Source organism: Lynx rufus, unplaced genomic scaffold (assembly GCF_022079265.1).
Source record: "Lynx rufus isolate CCGP_SWC_20201006 ecotype Redwood Valley unplaced genomic scaffold, mLynRuf1.p SCAF_3, whole genome shotgun sequence".
Taxonomy (NCBI): domain Eukaryota; kingdom Metazoa; phylum Chordata; class Mammalia; order Carnivora; family Felidae; genus Lynx; species Lynx rufus.
The window spans coordinates 154,046,006-154,066,742 of record NW_025814845.1 but is presented as its reverse complement, the minus strand read 5'-3'; the positions used below and the strand labels follow the sequence as shown (position 1 = coordinate 154,066,742).

General features: G+C 47.4%; 1 protein-coding gene across 5 annotated transcripts in view; it reads left to right on the top strand.

Moving 5' to 3' along the window:
• PTK2B (protein tyrosine kinase 2 beta) overlaps positions 1-20,737 on the top strand; it is a 126,593-nt gene that overhangs the window by 34,274 nt on the left and 71,582 nt on the right. The gene's annotated exons all lie outside the window — the stretch shown is intronic.

The following is a 20,737-nucleotide window of genomic DNA, read 5'->3' as shown; positions in this document are numbered from 1 at the left end:
TGTGTGATGGCTCTTGGCAGAAGCCCCAGAAAAGTCTGCCATGCGCTGAGCTGGTACAGCCCCTGGGGGAAGTGTCTCTGTTACATGTTTCTGTGGATTCTTACTGGTCATCTCGCCCACCCCCAGTCCTGCGGGTCAAGATTACTCTCCCTCGTCCTGCAGAGGAGGAACAAAGGAAATACCCAGGCCACTGCAAGGCTAAGATTAGACCCGGAGCCTGCCTTCCTGTTCCCATTCATGGAGTGCCTTGTGCCAGTCCCCCTGTGTCTGTACATCTTACATACGACCTCGAGTTGAATCCTTAAGTCAACTCAAATAGCTGCCCATCATTGTTTCATTTTACAAAGGACAAGTTTCAGAATAGCTGGAACTGATGCCAGCAGGCAGGGTCTGAGGACCCCCAGGGGTTCCCACAGAAAAAGCCAAGAGGGTCCCCAGCTGTGCACAGGACGGATATCAAATGCGAGCCTGTAGGCGGTAAAGGCAGAGCTTATTGAAGGTAGAGAGTGTCTGAGAGACTCAGAAAGGAAAGAAGGGAGCCTTGTCTTTGTTTGGGGTCTGGGATTTTTATTGAGGATCATGGGCTGGTATACGTGTCCTCTCCAGGAACCAGTTAGAACAAGGACAAGGGCCCAGGTGTTATCACTTGAAATGTCTAACGCTGGTGGTCTAGAATACACAGATGATGGCTTCCTTGGTCATTCTCACCTGGTCCTTCCTTAGATGTTGTCTATCCTAAAGAAATCATTAACTCCTTGTCCCTTACAAGAGGGCCTATCCCCTTTACATTATGAGGTGTGTATAAAGTGGAGGTGCAGGTCCCAGCAAGAACGGCAGCAGGAAAAGGAGCAAAAAAGCAGATTTTTATGGAGTCCTTCGGTTTCCTTATCTGAGAACTCTGTGTGTGACACGCTAGTAAGGGACAGAGCTGGGCTCCTCCACCATGAGTTGCAAGAGATACCCCACGGGCATGCAAGGAGGGGCCCCAGGTAGCTGCAGAGCACATACCCCAGGGGATTGGGCTGGGCCATTCAATTCCATACTCTTGAGTAAATGATGGCCTACTCTATATATCCCAGTCCTGTGTGAAATATAACTGGGGGCAAAAAGTGTATATGGTACTATTCCCAGGTTACAAGAAACCTGTGGTGCAAAAGAGTGAGCATAGCATGTTCACCATAAGATGTGCCTAACAGGGAGGAAGAGCTCATCTTATTGAGGGGTGGGGAGGAAAGCTTTATGACAGAGCTAGAACTGGAAGCAGGCTCTGCCAAGGAGACCTAGATAGGCAGGCACAGGGGACTGTAGAGATGAGGGTCATTGTGTTCAATGCCACAGGCATTAAACAGAATGGGGCCCATAAATTCTTGAGCCATTGTTAAGGAAGCATGGTTGGCCCTCCCACTTTCTCTATCCATCCAGGAAGGCCCCAGTCTCAAACAGAATTTTCCAGCCCAACCTTCTCATCCTCTGACTTGATGAATAGCCTCACCAGGCTCCTATTGATTGAAGAATGTTGTAGGTGACATGGGCTCCCCTCCAGTGGCTACCAATTCCTGTGGATTCTACCTCAAACATTCTACCCTTTATCTCCTCCTTATTGTTACCTCCCATCCTGGGCAAGACTCTACTTTTTCTTGTCCTAATCAATGCATCGGCCTCCCAGTTGCAGCCCCTAGGTCTTTGCAAATCTGTCTTATGCAGTTGCCTTTATAAACCTTGGCACACTGAATCAAGTGTGCCAAGCCTTTACTTTCTGGCTGTTTTGCCCACATTCCTTCTAAATTTTGCTGACAACCTCCCCACCCACCTCCTTTGTTGACAAACCTATCCATATGCCCATGCTGCCCTTCCGCATCAGGTGAGGGCACTCCCTTCTCTTTTGCTGCTCCCATGTGTAATTTGATTTGTGCCTCTCTTGTAGCACTCACCACACTCTGCCCTGTGAAATTCTGTGGAAGCCTCTGCCTGTCCAACTTGGTTGTTGAGTTTCTGCCTCACACTTTGCTTGCCTTTGTATTCTCTGTCCTGTCTGCCCATTCAGTGGGTACTCAATGATGCTTGTTGACTGATAATAATCACAGTCCCTGTGGCCCAGCCCCAGGCTGAAGGAGCACAGAAGGAGACCCTGGGAAAAAGGCTGCACACAGAACTTAACCTTGGCATGGTGAAGCACATGCTTTCTGTGGGGGAGGGAATCATTGTGCAAGAACAGGCACCTGCCAAAGCCATGGCTGCTTTCCTCCACAATGTGATGAAGTCCTATATATTTCCGTGAGAGATGGGGTGGTGCGCTGGTTAAGGAAGTAGGAGGATCTGCCATTTCCCAGCTCCATGACATTGAGAGGGTTATTTTAACCTCTGTATGCTTCAGTTCCCCCACATGTAACTTGGCAGGAGAATAATAGTACCAACCTTTTTGCTTTGTTTTGAGAATTGAGGTAATATTTGTGGCTGGCACATTAAAAGTTCCTAGTATATGTCTATTAATTTGAAGTTATCATTACTGATAGTCTGTGCCTCCTGGAAGGCAAGAACCACACATCTAAACACGAGAGAGGACAGAGATGCCCCTCATGACGGGGACGGTGTTGAGCCTAGTGGTTGGAAACCCACCTTCCTGTCCAAAGGCCACAAAATGGACCCTTGGAGAGTTGAGATAGAGGATAAGATAATGAGAGACTATAGATTTAGTAGTCCGGAGAGAATTCCAAACAACCACCCCAAACATGCCTTATGTTTTTATAGTATTTCCCGTTGATACTGCCCCGGTAATATGAGAGTTCTCAAGGTCAGTTCTGGAAACGCCTCCCTCATCTCTTTACACTGCCACGTTCCAAACATTCCAATGAAGCTTCTCAGCTTCTTCTCCCCTAAGACAAAGACCCACCTGATAGCCTCTTCCTGTGATGAACAGAAAATGGAAACCCAGGCAAGTCAAGACTAGGCACTTGAGCCTTAAGATGACCCAAATCAGAGTCTAGAAAATTTCAAGGTAGTCTGGCCCATTCCTGACCCTAGAATTAGTTCATCCTCCCTGAGGACACCTCCCTCTCAGCACTTCCCACCTCCTCAGTCTCTCAGTCTGCTAGGATCTGAATGCATGCCCCCCATGAATTCATATGCTGAAACCCGAACCCCCCAGGTGATGGTGTTAGGAGGTGGGAGGGGATTAGGTCATAAAAACAAAGCCTTTGTTAGTGGGATCATGCTCTTATAAAAGAGACCCCCGAGGGCTCCCTTCCATCCTGTAGGACACAGTGAAAAATCTGTACCCTGGAAGAGTGCCCTCACCTGACCACACTGGCATTCTCATCTCAGACTTCCAGCCTTCAGACAATGAGAAAGAAATGTCTGTTCTTTCTAAGCATCCTCAGCCAATGTAATTTTGTTATAGCAGACCTAAGAGACTAAGTCACCATCCCAGGTATTCTAGTGAGCATCACCTGCCCCTAGGGGGAGGCTGCCTATTTTGTTCAGGGCTTTGGACTAATTCCCACCCCTGCTCTTTTTATGCTAACCTAGTTTGTTCATAAGTAAACAGCACAGTCTCTACAGGCAACAACCAGCTTCTAGATTTGGGTGCCCAGGGTCTTGAGGTGGCAGGCCAGCTTTTGCCTAGTTAAGTTGAGGAAGTCTTTCAGCTGGCTGGACCAGGGTCTGCCAGAAATTCTGGTTCATTCTAGGCCCAGATCAGAGCAGGCAGTCTTCTAGCCTGCATCCCCCTCTCCCCCCCACCTAATCTCACTCCTGGGGAGGCAGGTCCAGAACAAGGTTCCTAGGCAGGCCAGGCTTCGCTATATGCAAATAGCTTGTGACCGAGCTCGTATCCCCAAGGGAGTCAAGAAGTCCCATTTGAAACTTCTGAGCTTGTAGAGCACAGGTCGGGAGAGGATCTTGCCAGCTCAGAGGCTCCAGTTCCAGTTTGTCAGGAGGTGTTTGGGTTTGTGGGTCTGTGTGTATGGAGAAGAGAGGGTGCTGCTGGTCAGAAAGTGAGGTCAGGGACTGTGCAGAGGGGCCAGTGGGCGGCAACCTAAGAAATAACACTAGGTGCACAGGAGAAGGAAGGGGAGGCTGGACTCGGGCTTACTGGCATTTGAGTCCTCAGTTCGAAGAGGTAGAGGTTCTCTGAAAATGGGGTCTCTAAAATTCTAGGAAAGTCTTTTCCATTTTTCGAGGCTCTCTGGGTTAACCAAGAAGAAATATCAATATAAGGCAACAAATATCATGATGTATTTTAAATGTTTAGTTTCACTAATTAATAATTTTAAACACACACACACACACACACACACACACACACACACACACACACAGAGTGACTTCATGAATGACTCATTTAGAAATAATATCAGGGGCCCTTTGTCCTGTGAGGCCTGAGTCCAGAGGCCCTCTTGGCTTTGAGAGAAGTCCAGGCATCTCTGAGAGACCCTGCAGGGAGCATAGGGAGGCAGACAGAGGGCCTGTAATTCTGGGCAGTTAAACAACAAGTCCAGAGCATATGTCCTGGAAGATGGAGATGGTGAATTGCTGAATAAACTGACCGTGTGAGTGTCTGGGCTTCTCCAGCTGTCCCTTCTCAGCCAAATATCCAGCTAGACGGAGATACTTGCCCCTGAAAGTGTGGTAGGCATTGATGGGGAATCTGTTGTCAGGGTCCTGTTGACACCTCATCTGGTGCTGGGGGACAAAGAGGGTCCTACCAAATGGGATATGGTAGAGTCAGGACCAGACTGGGCCTACTTTGTGGGTAGGATTGGCCCTTCTGTGGGCCCAAACCCATGTTGTTCTTGTTACTAGTTCCAGGTAGCTGGGGACCATCATTTCACTCAGGTGGTTCTTTTATTTTTTTTTATTTTTTTAATGTTATATTTATTTTTGAGAGGAGAGAGAGAGAGGACAGAGGATCCAAAGAAGGCTCTGTGTTGACAGCTGAGAGCCCGATGCAGGGCTCGAACTCATGAGCCATGAGATCACGACCTGAGCCAAAGTTGGATGCTCAACCGACTGAGCCACCCAGATGCCCCCACTCTGTTGGTTCTTATGAGGGCTGATACCCATGTTGGCTTGTTTCCAAGGGAGGTAAGGGAGGGGAACAGCTTTTTCCCCAAATTACTGATCTCTCTGCTTCCTCTCCACTGAACCCTCTTCTCATCTGGGCTTCACCCTTAGCCTTTTATCCTCGGCCTTCCATGCTCAGTTCAGCAAGAGTCCCCCATCCTTGACAGCTAACCAAGTTCCTCTTAGTGATTTTCCAACCATTCCCTCACCTTGCCCATTGGCTATAAATCCCTGCTGGCTCTGCTATAGCTGGAGATGAGTTTAATCTCTCCCCCCTATTGCAACAGTACTGAATAAATTCTTCCTTGTTGGCTTAACTCCATTTGGTGCATTATTAATTTGTGCCTGTACACGAACTCTTAACACATCATGCCTAACAAAGTCTGGTTCTGTTGGGCTGTCTCATTATCTCTCTTGTGCTCAGAAAGGCTGCGGGGAAAGGATATTCAGGTCTGGGGAGAGGAAAGCCATTTGTCACACCCAGCCATGGGACCATCTGTCAGGGAAGAGCTAAACACTGTCACTGGAGATGCCAATGACTGAGGGGCCATGCTCTGCTCTGCAGCTGGTCAGCTAGTTGTTATGTCCTGGGGACTCTGCAAAGAGCCACTGCTGCCTCAGGCTGGGAGGGAGGAGGAGGGGAGCCAGCAAGGCGGGAGTAGAAAGACCCCCAGGAGTGTCTCCCTTCTAGGCTCTTCTCTGCTCCCATGCCTTGAAAAGGGCTGTTCTAACCTTGGCTCCCACAGAAGTACTCTCTGTCATTAGAGGCGGTTCTCGGCATATCTATTTTGGAGCTGCAGCTGGTTGCTTCTCAGAATAAACAGAGCTGTGATATTGGGATAAAAGAAGAAAGGAATATCATCTCCTCTTTATGCCCTCGCTCTTCCCAATGTTTTCCAGCCTCCACTTCCCTCTTCTTAAAGGTCTTAACCTAAGACCTTCCCCCTCACCACCTGCCCTATAGCTCCCCTTATACCATCCTGTAATCATGGGATCCCCTCTGAAGCATGTAGGGGCCCCCACTCTGGCAAGTCCCTGTGCTAGGCTCAGGGACTCCAAGGCCTGCAAAGAACTCAATGTCAAGCAGCACAGAGTTCATGTATGAAGGAATTCAGCCAAAGAATGTAAGAGCTGATCCAGCCCCCAGTGCTTCAATGGAGTAACTGAGGTTCCCACTGAAGATGTGTTGTGCTTGTGGTCTCGGAGCTCCTAGGGGTTAAGGAAGGAGCTGTAACACCCTGACTGCAAAGCTTTCCTCATACCTTACTATGTCATTATTAGAATGGTTGTGTTGTCCTGAAACCATTGAAATAGGATATTGATGCTTTGGGGGTAGAAAGAACAATCAGACTGTTGGTAGTTTGGGGCAAAGCAGATGTGGGGACCCTGTGTGTTTTTGGACTAAAATGGTTTCTGTGAGGGAGCAAAGCAATCAGGGAAGTTTTCCAGATACTTGGTTGTGGGAGGGTCTGGTAATTAAGGAACAAATGAAGAAACTTGTGTTGGTGGCTCCATTCAAGATCAAGTTACCAATCATCCCTTGTTGTGCCTTCCACCCTACGTGGGTCTGACTGTGCCCCCATGACCATGCAAGTTCTCACCTTGTTTTGGTCTGTCTGGAGCCCTTCCTTCATCGCCTTCACCCTTTTCTCTCTCCCACGTCTTCCGTATACTTGCTGTGTTGTCCCTTTTGTGAGCCATACCTAATTCCACTCACCACCTGTTTTCAGTTGCTGGCCTGCTGTGTGGTTTGACCCACATGGGGTTACAGAGACAGAATGTGAGGAGGTGGTAATTTTTGCAAATCGTGCACGTTTCCTCAGAAAGTTCTTAGCAAGGACCAAGAGAGGTCAGCCTCTGTGACTCTGGCCTCTCAGCTGAGACTCAGCCAGTGTCTCCTATTACCTGAAACAGCTCTGAGAAAAATGGGGTGAACCAAGACCCTGCAGTGGGTTTCCTCTCTTGCTTTTGTCTTTATTTTTAAAGATGAAACTGTGGTTAGACTCTCAAATTAGTCTTTAGAAACCTCAGTGGATGGCTTGGTCACAGACCTATCAGTGTGGGAGTGAGTGAGGGGCACTGGGCCATGAAGGAGCTACACTCAGGGCATCCTTGTTGGCTGAGAAAGCTGTAGGTGTAAATGCCAAGGTCAGGCAGTGGGGAGGGGCCTGGCTCTTCCATGTGCAGTGGGAGCAAGCACAGGATCAGGAGTGTGGGTATTGAACTGAAATGAACTTGGGGTTGTGTCTCAGCTCCACCATTTCTTAGTCCTGTGACCTTGGGCTGGTATTTAGTGCCTTTGAGATTCCATTTCCTCATGTGTGATACGGGGATAGTAATAGTATCTATTTAAAAAAATAATTCATTCCTTAATTCAATGCATAATTTATTGAGTACCTCCTCCTTATAAACACTGGTCCTGGCACAAGCATACAGTAGTGAGAAGGCCCCTGTCCTCATGACACTCATGTGTTCTGGTAAGGGGACAGGGTTTTATGTTGATCAAATAAGAATATATATATTTGATTGACTCAAATAAGAATGTATATATATTCTTATAAATACATATGAATTTATATAAAATATGTAAATTTATAATTATATATGTACATAAATTCTTATGTATATGTAAAACTTACCACCATGCTTATATATATGTAAAACACATATGTAAAACCCATATATATATATATATATATATATATGTAAAACTTAACACACAAAAAGTGCTTGACAAATGGTAGCTGTTATTGTTATTCTATTATATTAAATACTGGAAATATGGTATAAATGATCAGGCAGAGAATAAGAAAAGGTATCTTCATTTGGTACAGTGTTTAATTTCTTCTTCATATTTATATCTCTCTTTTGGTTAAGGAGAGTGTGTTAGTCCCCCAAAGAAACAGGATCTAGTATATACAGAGCAGCAACAGCAAGCTGGAGACCCAGGGGAGCACATGGGATAGTTCCCTAATCTTGGCAGGCCCAACACTAAGGAAGAGCTGAAGTCTTAATTTGAGTCCAAAAGTCAGGAAAATGCCAATGCTACACTTGAAAGGATGTCAGGCCAGAAGAACTCTCTCAGGTTCAGGAGAAGGTGAGCCTTTTTATTCTAGTAGGCCTTCATCTGCTTGGACAAGGCCCACCCACATTAGAGAGAGCAATCTGCTTTACTCAGTCTACTGAGTCAAATGTTAATCTAATCCAAAAACTTTACAGAAACACCCAGAATAATCTTTGACCAAATAGCTGGGCACCCCATGGCCAAGTCTAGCTGACACATAAAATTAATCAGCACAGGGAGCTATGGTCAGAGAATACTATAGCTGAGAAAGCTCTTGGGGAAGAGCTGAGTGACCACTCTGTCCTGAAGTGGAAGGTAACCCTGGCTGGGACTTGGGACAGGATGCAAACTAGTTGTCCTGGGACTCCATGCAATCCAAAGATGTGGTTTTTTGGTTTACACTACATTTTGTCAATTTATGCCAACATTTAAAGATTAAAGAGTTCATGTTAAAAATCTGAATGTCCAGCTTCCCATGAAAATATAGCAGTGGGCATGTGGAGATTAGGCATCCACTCTCACATGACAACGATCAGTGGAGGCACTGCAAGCAGTGTTGGGAAAACTCCATCCCCTCCAACTGGGGAGTAGCCAAGCCATCCAGAGGAATTGGCCTTGGGCAAAGAGCTAGAAGAGGACCCAGAGCTCCATGCAGCTACCATATTTCTTAAGTTTGTACCAACATTTAAAAACTAGGGATTTCACATTTGAAATCTCATGAAAAATTAGAGCTGGTCACATGGAGGTCAGGCATCTTTGCAGGTCAGGGTTCTGTCTTCTTCAAGCTTAACCCTCAGAGATGGGCCTTAAGATGCAATCTTCTAGAGCCATGGAATCATGAAAAGCCTGATTCTCAACTTCTGGGGCACAATGAAGGAACTTGGGATGTTTAGACAGGAGAAAAAATGCCTCAAGGGAACCAAGAACTTCTTTGAAATAGCAGAAGGGCTGTCCTATTGAAGTGGAATTCAGCGAATCCTGAATGTCCCCAGAGGTCAGGAGTCCAACCAGGGACCAACAGTTGGGAGGAGGCAAGTTTGTGGCGAGCATCATGCAGACTTTTCCAGCTCCTTAGAAGTAGAAAAGCCTGGTGCATAAGGCAGTAGGGCCCCATGGCTGAGGGGGCCATGGGGGCTAAGAGGGACATTCCATTGCTGGACTGGAAGTTGACTGGGTCAGGGCTTGCAAACCTTTTTCATGGGTGGTACACAGAGACAATGAAAATGTTTGTACATCATACAGGAGATAGACTGGAGGATATGTGAACCCCAAAAGGGGTCGCACACAGGCCCAGAGGGTCAGGCCATGGCAGGCCTGATCTGAGGAGACTCAGGATTTATTCTAGGCCGGTTTGCCAAAATACGCAGACACAGAGATGATTCACGAAGGAAGTTTACACTCGCAAGTCCCAAGAAACAGGAGGCAGAGCGTGCCGTGCAGGGGGACCACACAGAGCAGCACAGAGCAGGTCAGGAGACACAGACAGAGGGGGAAAATGTGGGCAAGAGCCTGTAATGTGGCTTCCTTGGGAAGGATGGATGAAGCAGGGAAAGCAGGTCTAGAATTAGCTAATTGGAATAATTCCAGCAGCTTCTGGGGCATAGGGGCTGTCCCCAGCTGTGTGGCACATGGCCCTGGAGTAATTAGAGTAGGAGGCTCATGCTCGAAGGGTGAGAGCCCAATAAACAAGGGGAATAGGGGTGGTAGGGGGGCTCCAGATTGGTTGGTTTGTGTATAAAGTCACACTCTCAAAAATTGGCTAACACTAGTCCCTCCAGGGTCAGCAAGGCCCTAGAGGCCAAAGCACCAAATGCAGAAACTAGAAAACATGGTTATGACAAGGCCCTGTCCACATGATCCAAGGGGATCATTTCTCCAGGTGCACCAGGAAGATGTCTTCACGGCCTTCCAGCCCCAAGGTGCTATAATCAGACAGCACATCCAAGCCAGAAGCAACCTGAGAGTCCAGCCTTTCTCTCTCTCTGTACAGAGGGGACCCTAGGCCCAAAGAGGTGAACTGACTTGGTCACAGTCCCAGGGTTAGTTGTACCCATGAGGGTGGAAGGGGCTGGAAGGAACGGCCATTCTGAGAGTCCAGGACAGGATGACATGGACGAATAAATGCCTCTAGCCTGCAGCATCCAGGGGCCCCGAGGGCAGTGGGAAGGGGTCGGTAGCTCAGTCCCTGCCAGGACAGATGTCCTGATTCCCCCTACTCTGCTCTGGACACACAAAGAAGGCCTAGAGCCAGATGCAGCCCAGGATGAGGAGACCTCACACTGGTCCCGGCTTTGCCCTGCTCCGAGCATCAGACGTGGGTAGCTCATTTCCCTCCCTGGAATCAGCCTCAGCCACTTGATCTGTTCATTCTCATTCTTAATTCCTGTTAAAATAAAAATTCCTACTGTTGCCCCACCCATTTATTCTGAAGGGTAGATCTAGAGTAGGCCTCCTGTATTTGCATACACCTGAGAAGCATTCAGAGTTTGGAAGCCACTAGACTGGGTGATCTCCTGGACCCCCTCCAATGCTAAATCCTACACCATTCAGATCATCTGGGCTGGTCCCTGCGGGTAAATTCTGAGCACCAAACATGGAGGCCATGGAGGACGAGAGTGGAAATGACTTCTCAAGTTTCCAGCCACTAGGTATAGAAGGGGTGGGAGACAGAACCCAGATCCCCTTCCTGTGTTAGTCCTGCTCAAGCTGCCTTAACAGGATACCATGGACTCAGTGACTTAAACAGCACATATTTCGTTCTCACTGTTCTGGAAACTGGAAATTCAAGATCAATGTGTCAGCAGGCTTGGTTTCTTCTGGGGCCTCTCTCCTTGGCTTGTAGATGACAGTCTTCTTGCTGTGTCCTTACACGGTCTTTTCTCTGTACGCAGCTGGTGTTTCTTTGTGGGTCTAAATTTCCTCTTTTTAAGGACACCAGATTGGATTAGGGCCCACCCTAATGGCCTCATTTTACCTTAATCACCTCTTTAAAGGTCCTATGTTCAAATATGGTCAATTCTGATGTCCTGAGGGTTAGAACATGGGAAGCCCTTATGCCTGCTTCGTGGGGCTGTGTTCTTTCCTTTGTTCCACAGGCCTCACCCATGGTGAGCCTCTTCTCCCCACTCCAAGTTATGCACTCAGCGCTGCTTCTCACCTTTGGTGAGCCCTGTGTCTACCAAGTTTACCATGTCCATCCACATCTGGCTCAGTGCTCTGCCCATATGACCTGTTTGTTCCCAGCAGGGTCATGGGCCGTGGCAGCATGCAGGGTAGCCTCTGTTCTAGGTTCTTTCTTCCCCTCACCTGGCCCCCAGCCATGGCAATTAGACACTTGACAAATGATGGCGATGCTGACAGCCAAGAATAGATTCCAAGAGTGGGAGGTTAGTCTGCTCAGCCAGTGCTGTGGGGACGAAGGGGGATGTGGTTGCCAACTGGGTGCAGGGATGAGCAGAGACCAGAGTTCAGAGTGGACTGAGAGTCCAGCAGAAGCCACATCTGTGATTGCAAAGCTATGGGAGAATATTTTGGGACATGTAACTTCCAAGCCTACATGTAGCTCTAAAATCCTAAGAGCTTAAGACTAGACCCAGACAGCTTCAGGTGGACTCAGGCTAGTCAGGTCTAGGCAGGCCTGGGGAGGCTTGACTGTCCCCCCCCCCCGCCCCCACCCAAGGCCCCTGCTGAAAGACTGAGTGGGCTCTGGAGTATCCAGTTGCCATCACTGGTGTCAGCAAAGCTCATCCAGACTGATTTCTATGGGTTTCTTGAGGTGGGCATTAAAATGTGGTTAAGCACTCAACTCTTGATTTCAGCTCAGGTTGTGATCTCATGGTTGCTGACTGTGCAGAGCCTGCTTGGGATTCTCTCTCTCCCTCTCTTTCTGCCTCTCCCCTGCTCATGCACACTCTCTCTCTCTCTTTCAAAATAAAAAAATAAAAATAAAATGTGTCTGAACTACAGGTTTTCTTGTTATGGAATGATCTAGGAACACCCTACCCCAAATAGTCTTGTGTCTCTGAAGTCCTGTGTTTGGAACCAGGACTTGCTGGGCAAAGCAGGGGAGCGTGGTTCATGCCTGGCAACTCCCAAGGCAGAGCCCGTACCCACCAGTAGCAGTTGTAGAAAAACTCCTTTAACACATCATAGGGAGGGACTCTCCAGTACTAAAAATGGTCCAAAACATGGAATGAATGGGTTGTCTTTGACAAGAATGAGTCCCTGTCATTGAAATGTTTGTGTAGATGCTTGATGGAGCCAGAGGAACACAGACGATTTGTGGTCATGACCAACACTTGACATTAAGGATTCAAAGTTTACCAAGTGTTATTATATACATCATTTTTGTTAATCTTCATAACCATTCTAGGGAATGGTATGAGCACATTCAACTTTTGTGAGTGAGCTCATGAGGTTCAGGTCAGTAACAGGATTTGTCCTAGATGGGTTGAGTGGGCAGGATCGACCCGGAAGACGTGCTTCTTCCAAACCCACTATGATACCAACTCTTCTCTCCTAGAAGCCTCCTTTGGCTGCTAGTTGGGAGGCCTCAGTTCTGATCCTTTTTCTGCAGCCTGTTGAGTGTGGGCCTTTACCTTTTCTGAGCTAGCGTCCCCTCCCCTGGAAAGGAAGAAGGAAGAGGGAGGAGACAGGGCAAGTGCTTTGTGAACTGTCACTTGCTACTTCATGTGTGAGGGATGAGTATTTCTACTTAAGGCCACCATTAAAATGTAGATGCCCTGTCTAAATTCTGGGCACATAAGAAGATAGGCTCAGGTTGGAAGAAGCCTCTCCCAAGAGGACAGTCCATGGTGGCAGGGTGAAGTTAAGATCAGAGAGGGATTGTATGCAGGTGTGGAAGGTTCTAAAGGACAGGGGCCTCCTCCTGTGTTTAACTCTGTACCTGATTGGTGTTACCTGCATGGTCAGTCTTTATGGGATCACTTGGACTCTTGTACCCACAAGATGGTTTACCATGGGTAACAAGGGCCTCCTGACAAAGCCTTCAGTCCTGTGGTTATACCCTTCAAAAGATCCCTGCTCTGTTCCCCACAACCAAGAGTTCAGCTCTGTGTGTTTGGGAAGGTTGCTTAACACCTCTGGCCTCATCTATAAAACAAAGGAGGTAAAAAACCAAACAGTTCATTTGTAAGCCCCCTTCAGTGTGATTCTCACCACCAATGAGTTTATAATTTTAGTTGCTCTGTTTCCCCTGATACCAATATCTCAAGTCATTCCCCCCCCCAACTATTTTCCTACCCCTCACATTTTGTTTCTCGGCCTCTCAGTTCTCCCTCAACAACAACCCAGTTCTCCCTCAACAACTCAATCTTCCCTGTGGCTAATGATTTTACCTCCCAAAATTTTAGATCCAAGAGGGCACTTCAGGAAGCATCTAATCTGGTCCTGCAGCTTTACCCTGGAATTCAGGGCCCCTGAAAAGTGTTTTGGGAGTTCTGTAAACATCGAAGCATTTTCTGCCAAACAAGGCAGAAATAAACCTCCTCCTGAAACCAGGCTATCACTTTTAACAGTTTGAAATATTCATGCTCAAGACTTTGTTGGAAACACATTCCTATCCCCTAATCTCTTCACTTTTTTGTATGAGAAAACTGAGGTCCCCACAGGTGAGGTGACTTGGCCAAGTTATCGAAGGATCATTGTGGCCTTTGAGTTAAATGTGATTCAAAAGAATTACATGCTATAGTTTTTGTATGTGTATGTAAGGAGTGAGAAAATTCTGGGTCGCCAGAAGGAAAGAGTAGAACTGGGTGCCTCTGGAGGCTCTCGAGGCCCTGGCGGTGGACATAAGACCCACACTGCCCTCCTGCCTGAGCCCTGTGGGAGGGGAAGGGCCCCAGGGCTCGCTCCCCTCACCTAGCCTGTTCTGGGCCACAGAGCACTTTCTGGGTTCTGCTGTACTCTCTCCCTTCTGCCTCAAGTCTGTGGTGAAGCTGTGGAGAAGGGGGTTGCTGTTCTTTTTTTCTGACTTCCTGTGTGCTTCAGAAACCAATGAAAGAAGAACAAAACACAGAAAGGGTTGAGGACCGTTATGCCAAACATAGACTTATACCCGCCATGGGGGGAGCTGGATTCATGACTTTTACGAACGAGAGCCCAGGATTGTGACTTCTCCACTCCCTACTGGGCTGCTAGAGAACACGCTTGGGGCTGAAGTAGTAGTGGGTACCTCGTTATTTTCAGGCTTGGGTCAAATATATCTATCCAGGTAGCCAAAGCGATTTTTGAGAACTATTCATCCTTGAAGCCAAACCCATCAGAAAGGAAAACTTCATTACCTCTCTACTATGACTGTTTTAATTCCTCTGTGTCTCCTTTTCTGCATACAACCTAGTTACAACCATGGCAGTGTATTTGTGTAGCGAGGAGGCATATGATCTTCGGAGTTTTTACATTAAATTTGATTATATATGCCAAGTAGTCTCCTTAGCAATGACCTTTCCAGGCAGACAGGAACCAATGTATGAGTGCAGCTCTGTAGCTCAGTGAGAAGGACAGAGCTATGGGAAAACACCCTACATTTCTTTTCCTTTTTTTTTGAATCACTCATTGCTGAGCCCATAAACTCCGATTCACAGGGCCTCCTACTCAAATATTGCCCCACAGCAGACCCTACGTGTTCATTCTTCCCTGGCCTCGTCTGGCCACCTGGCTTAGTTTCTATGCCCCACTTTGGATCCGTGAGAACTTTCCCTTCCATAGCTCTTTTAAAAGTGTCGAACAGTAACTTTGCCTCCCTTCAGGCTCAGACAATTTGGGGTTGGATTTTCCCTTTGTGTTTTGTTTTGTTGTTCTAACCAGGGAAGAAAAAGATCCTGCACCAGTTCGAGTAGGGGCTGAAAAGATTGTGGAAACAGGGCTCTAAGCTGGGGGGTTTCTCACCTCTGCGCTCAGGAGCCTGACCTCAGACCACCGTGGCTGGCGTTTTTAAAAAGAGTTCCCCCCAATTTTCTGAGCTCTGAATAAATGAAACCACCTGTTTCTTCTCTTTCTGTCCATTTCCCAATAATGGGCTTGGGTAACAAAATACTGAAACAGAAACCACTACTGTGCTCTGAAATAAGATACTCAGAGACACCCAGAAAGGGCCTGCATGTGCGAATTGACTGCAGTGCTGTGAGACCCATCGCTGTACTGAATATTTGTCAAACCCGTCCTGGTAGGGAGAGGCCTACAGCCAGGGAATCGAGAGATCTGGGTTCCAGCCAAGAATCCCCACACACTGTTGTTTCTCTGAAGCTCAGTTCTCACCAGAGAGACAGGGGCCAAACCGGCTGTCCCGCCACCCCCCCCCCCCACCCCCGCCCTTGGGCTTGTATCAGAATCACCAGGGATGTCAGTTAAACATATAGAAGGCTGGACCCAGCCCTAGAGGTCTCCACTCACTAGGGTGGGACTGAGCTTTGCATTGTATGCATATACTTAGATCTAGATTGTTACAGAAAAATTATTCAGACACTTGTTACAGATGGTAAGGCAGACTTTATTCAGGAGGACTACAACAATGGGGTTTTGCAGTAGGGGAAAGAAATTGAAACAAAGCAAGAAAAAATAGGCATTTACAGCTAAGGAGCAGCGTAGGGCTCAGTGGATGGAAAATTGTGAAGAGGGCAGAGTAATTTTTTTTTAAGTTTATTTATTTATTTTGAGAGAGAGAGAGAGAGCAGAGGAGAGGCAGAGAGAGAGAATTTCAAGTAGGCTCTGTGCTGTCAGTGTGGAGCCCCAAGCAGGTCTCAAACTCATGACCTGTGAGATCATGACCTGGGCCAAAACCAAGAGTCAGACGCTTAACCAACTGAGCCACCCAGGCGCCCCAAGGGTAGGGTGATTCTTTATGTAAATGGACCTAACAGGATTCCTGTTGAAGGCTGGCCAGAGCCACCAAATATTACCTAGTGGATGGGGATGGGGTGGGGGGCAGGAGATTTGATCAGATATCAAGAGTAATCAGCTATAGAAGGTGGGGAATACTGGCTAAGCCTACCTAGCAGTATTCTTGCTAAAGATGGACTCCTTGAGGATAGAGGTAGAAGCTGAAGCTCAGGTCTAGTCGAGCAGTGGACCCAAAGGAACCCAACTGAAATCTGATCAAGGAGAGAGTCTTTGTCAATATATATACTGACATATGTGCACACAGCCAGGGTGAGGAAGCCATGGGACCAGGTGCTATTTGAGACCATGTTTCAGATCCAACAGTCTACTTTTTTAATAATTAGAATCCAGAATCTCAAAGCACAGTACACCAGGAGTGTCTGGGGGCCAAGCAAGGCCTCCTTCACGGCCAGCCCTGGCCCCCACATCACTGCAGGGTGTAGAGGTAAAGAGACCTCACCTGGCGCCCATCTGGGCTCTGCCTGAGCCACAGCTCTGCTCTCTACTTGCTGTATGACCTTCGGGAGGTCACTCTGCTCAGCCTCACCTCCCTCATCTGTAGGATGAATGAGAACAGTACCTACTACCTTTTAGGTGTGTTATTAGGGTCGATTGAATCGACTCAGTGTGCACATGAGGTGCTGGCCCAGGAAGGTCCAGGGAAGTGCTCCGCGTTAACTGCTGTTAGTTCCCGGAAGTGAGCCCTTGGTGGGCGTGCACAGGGGGAGGGAGGAAGGAGACACATGCTCAGGGTCTCAGGGCTGGAGATGGAATCGGGGTCTCAGGTACACAGGTGCTGCCAATGCTCTGCTCTCTTAAGAGGACTGTCTACGGTTGAAGGTAACATTCTGTAGTCCCGGGGTTCTCTCGGCAGGTATACTGATATATCTCTCTACCCTATTCACCCCTAATCCTGATTGTGGAGAGGATGCAGAAATCTGGATTTCCAGGGACTGTCTGCCCTCTAGTCTAGCTTTGGGGCTGGGAGATTGGCCACTCTCTGGGCTATGCACAGAGAACAGAAAGGAGGACCGTGTTGCAGGGGGAGGTAGAGATGGACAATGGAAAGAGGGCTGCCTTCTATCTGTAGGGAAGCCACTGATTTTTTTTAATACATATTTAACCAGTTTAACAGTAAAATAACTTAATATCTTTTATCTATATGTCATTCTAAATGTAGATATATTTTTATGTCATTATAATCAGCATGTAAGCTTCATTCCCTGTCACTTAACATTTTTATACTAAGATTTTCATGCATCACCACTCATACTGCACTCATCACTGCTCATACTTTAATCATAGAGTTTATCATCATCGATATTGCCTAGAACCCCCCTAAGCATTGCTCTGAGGATTTCGTTCTGATTTTACTCTCTCACTGTTATAAATCACACAGGTATGAACATCTTTGTGCAAATGCTCTGTGATCTCCCCTTTTAGATATATGGGATACATTTCCCCAAGTTGGGTGACCAGGTCGGTACATTGAGTTGCTTTATATTTGACCAGCTTGGCTTCAGAAAGCCAGTTCTCAATCAACTCTGCCAGTTGTGACTGTTTCATTTCAAGGCCATAAACATAAGACTTTATTATTTTTCTCCAGGTTTCTTGACTTAGTTAATAGATTTGTAGTGCTACCTCAAAGCTGTTTTTATTAGCATTTTTACCTGCCCAGGATTTCTCCAACTATTTTTAATTTCCTCAAGTATTTTCACACACAGGTGGCATCCTGCTTGCCTGATGGGGCATCTAAATAGCTCTTCTATCCAATTCGCAGGAAAATGAAAGCTGATTGCTACAGGGTACAGATGGGGGCCATGGTCATGTTTAATGGTTTTGATTTGTGTTTATATAAAGCAAATTTGTATACTGGATTTGTGAAGAGGAGCAGATTGGGGATTGGCAGGTGGAGAGGCTTGTTCGCGAAGATGTTTTAGCTGTTTTCTTTTTTTTTTTTTTAATTTTTTTTTTCAACGTTTATTTATTTTTGGGACAGAGAGAGACAGAGCATGAACGGTGGAGGGGCAGAGAGAGAGGGAGACACAGAATCAGAAACAGGCTCCAGGCTCCGAGCCATCAGCCCAGAGCCTGACGCGGGGCTCAAACTCACGGACCGTGAGATCATGACCTGGCTGAAGTCGGACACTTAACCGACTGCACCACCCAGGCGCCCCTGTTTTAGCTGTTTTCAAGGTGGTCATAGACGAGGGGACAACTGTTGGAACTGGCTTTGTACTTTCTCGTGGGAAGAAAAGTGGGGGCGTTTTCTTTGTATTATTGATTTTTTTCCTGTTTATCAAATGTGCCATAAGAGATGACAAAGAAATAAAAGTTTACATAGCCATCATCATTATGCATGTTAATATATCCAAGTCTGGTGTTCCTTGGCTGGTGTTCTAGTTCCTGGCTAGAAACTAATGAGCTTACGTGGAAGTTTTTGTTTGAGCAGAATACTGGGGCCACACAGAAAAGCAGTGTTCATCTGAGCTATCCTCTCTGCATGTGTGGAGACAAAGCCCAGAGTGGGGCGGTGGGGGGACTGGGGGGGGGGGGGCTTGCTGAATGGATTTGAGCTGTAAGCACAAACTTGAATTTGTGGGTTAAAGTGGGAAATCTGAGGGGCGCCTGGGTGGCTCAGTTGGTTAAGTGTCCGACTCTTGGTTTCAGCTCAGGTCATGATCTCCTGGTTCCTGTGCTGACAGCACTGAGCCTGCTTGGGATTCTCTCATTCTCTCTGACCCTGCCCCCCTCTCTCTCTCTAAGTAAATAAATAAACTTTAAAAAAGAAGGGAAATCTGAGTTCTGGTCCTGCCTGTGCCACTTAACAAAGGCAAGCTGCTCAGTCACTTTTTCTCCTCCTCCAAATGGGAAGGACACCTGCTTTGGGAAATAACAAGATAGCAAGAGTGCAGATACTCTGGAAAGTGTGTGGTCCTGCAAATGTAAAGACCCTCTTCCCTCCTGTCTCTCTGTTGCAGTTTTTTCAATCCTTGACTTGGATGAGCGAGTAGGGTCTGCCTGTTGCATGGTCGGCCCTATAACCATTTGAAACCAGCAACGCTGTCCTCACTTCCCAGGACTCCACTCTCCCTTCCCTCCTGCATCATATGACAGAGTCCCCAGGGTCCCAGGGCTCTGCATATCCTCCCCCTAGAATGCAGCCCCTCAAACCCCCCAGCTGCCTGGGCCAGCAGTGCTGTTGATGTGGTCACGTCTACACAGAGCCCCGGGGAAAGTCACCACTCTTGTTTTAGGGATTTTCTAGTAGCCCCAAAATGCATTTATCTTTTTGGCAGCCATATCACAGTGACTAACAGTGAGCTCACAGATAACTTAAACCCCATTTTTTTAACCCGTGCTGTTGCTAAACCACATCTTCCTCATCCCAACTTGGGGAAGATTATTTTTTCATCTTCGTGAAGAACTTCACATTTATCCCATTTCACCAGTTGTGTTTCATTACACTTGGCATGTCTTACCAACCTATGCAGATTTCAGGGGTCCTTTGTGGCCTGAAATTAAAGTCCAAATCTCTCCCACTCCTGTGTTTAACTTGGAGCTTCTTGTTTGATAACCACAAACTCCTTAATGCCAAATTAAAAGGTGTGAACAAGGGCCAATTAAAATAGCAGTCGGTCCCCAAGTTAATATAGACACTGGATCCTCGGTCAGTGGAGAAACCATTTGACAGATTATGAATTCACCTGCTTGTCATCTGCCCTCCTCATTAACCTCTTTTTTTTCTTAACGTTTATTTATTTTTGAGACAGAGAGAGACAGAGCATGAACGGGGGAGGGTCAGAGAGAGGGAGACACAGAATCTGAAACAGGCTCCAGGCTCTGAGCCATCAGCACAGAGCCCGACGCGGGGCTCAAACTCACAAACCGCGAGATCATGACCTGAGCCGAAGTCGGACGTTTAACCGACCGAGCCACCCAGGCACCCCCTCATTAACCTCTTAAGAAAATGGGGAAACCCAGTCAAATACCCAACTGAAGCATTGACTGGTCACAGTGCCAAATTTCCCTGCTCAACAGCCAACTCTGTATCGCACACAGACAGGGAAAGGAGATTCGCTGGAGTGGAAGGCTGGGAGAAAAGGACAAAGTTGAGATCATGCCTCAAAGTGGAGAAGCTGGAGAAGAATTTAGTTTCAGGTTAGAGATGACAAAGAATGTGGTTTTGAAAGCTACACCCTTTAAGAGGTTGGACAGTAACAGAAGCCCCTTGGAGGGAAACACACATCTGAAAACCCTGTGCTTCTGTGCACCTTGTATATTGCTATCTCCGGGTGCCGGTGGTGAGGCTGCAGGGCCAGACCCCAAGGGTCGAGGGTCAGAAGCAGCTGGAGGCAAGTCCTGTGAAATGTGACTCTGAAATCTGCACACCCCTCACCCCTGCCGCATCTGTCTGAACCACTGTCCAGGCAGTGGTGTGCCGGAACCAGCTCTCACAAGCTGACAGCACCCATTCCTCCCCTAATCCACTTTCAGCAAAGCCACATGGGAAACTGGCAATCAGCCATGGAAGCATTTACACCGGGGAAATTGGCAAATGCTACCAATGAGGTCACCTTTTCGCTGCATTACCAGTTCTGAAACGCTTCCCGGGGTCTCATCCAGACTGCCCCGCTGCCTCCCAGCTCACACCTGTGCTTCGTCCTATGACCAGCATCATATAAATATACATATTTTAACGTGTATTTATTTGGG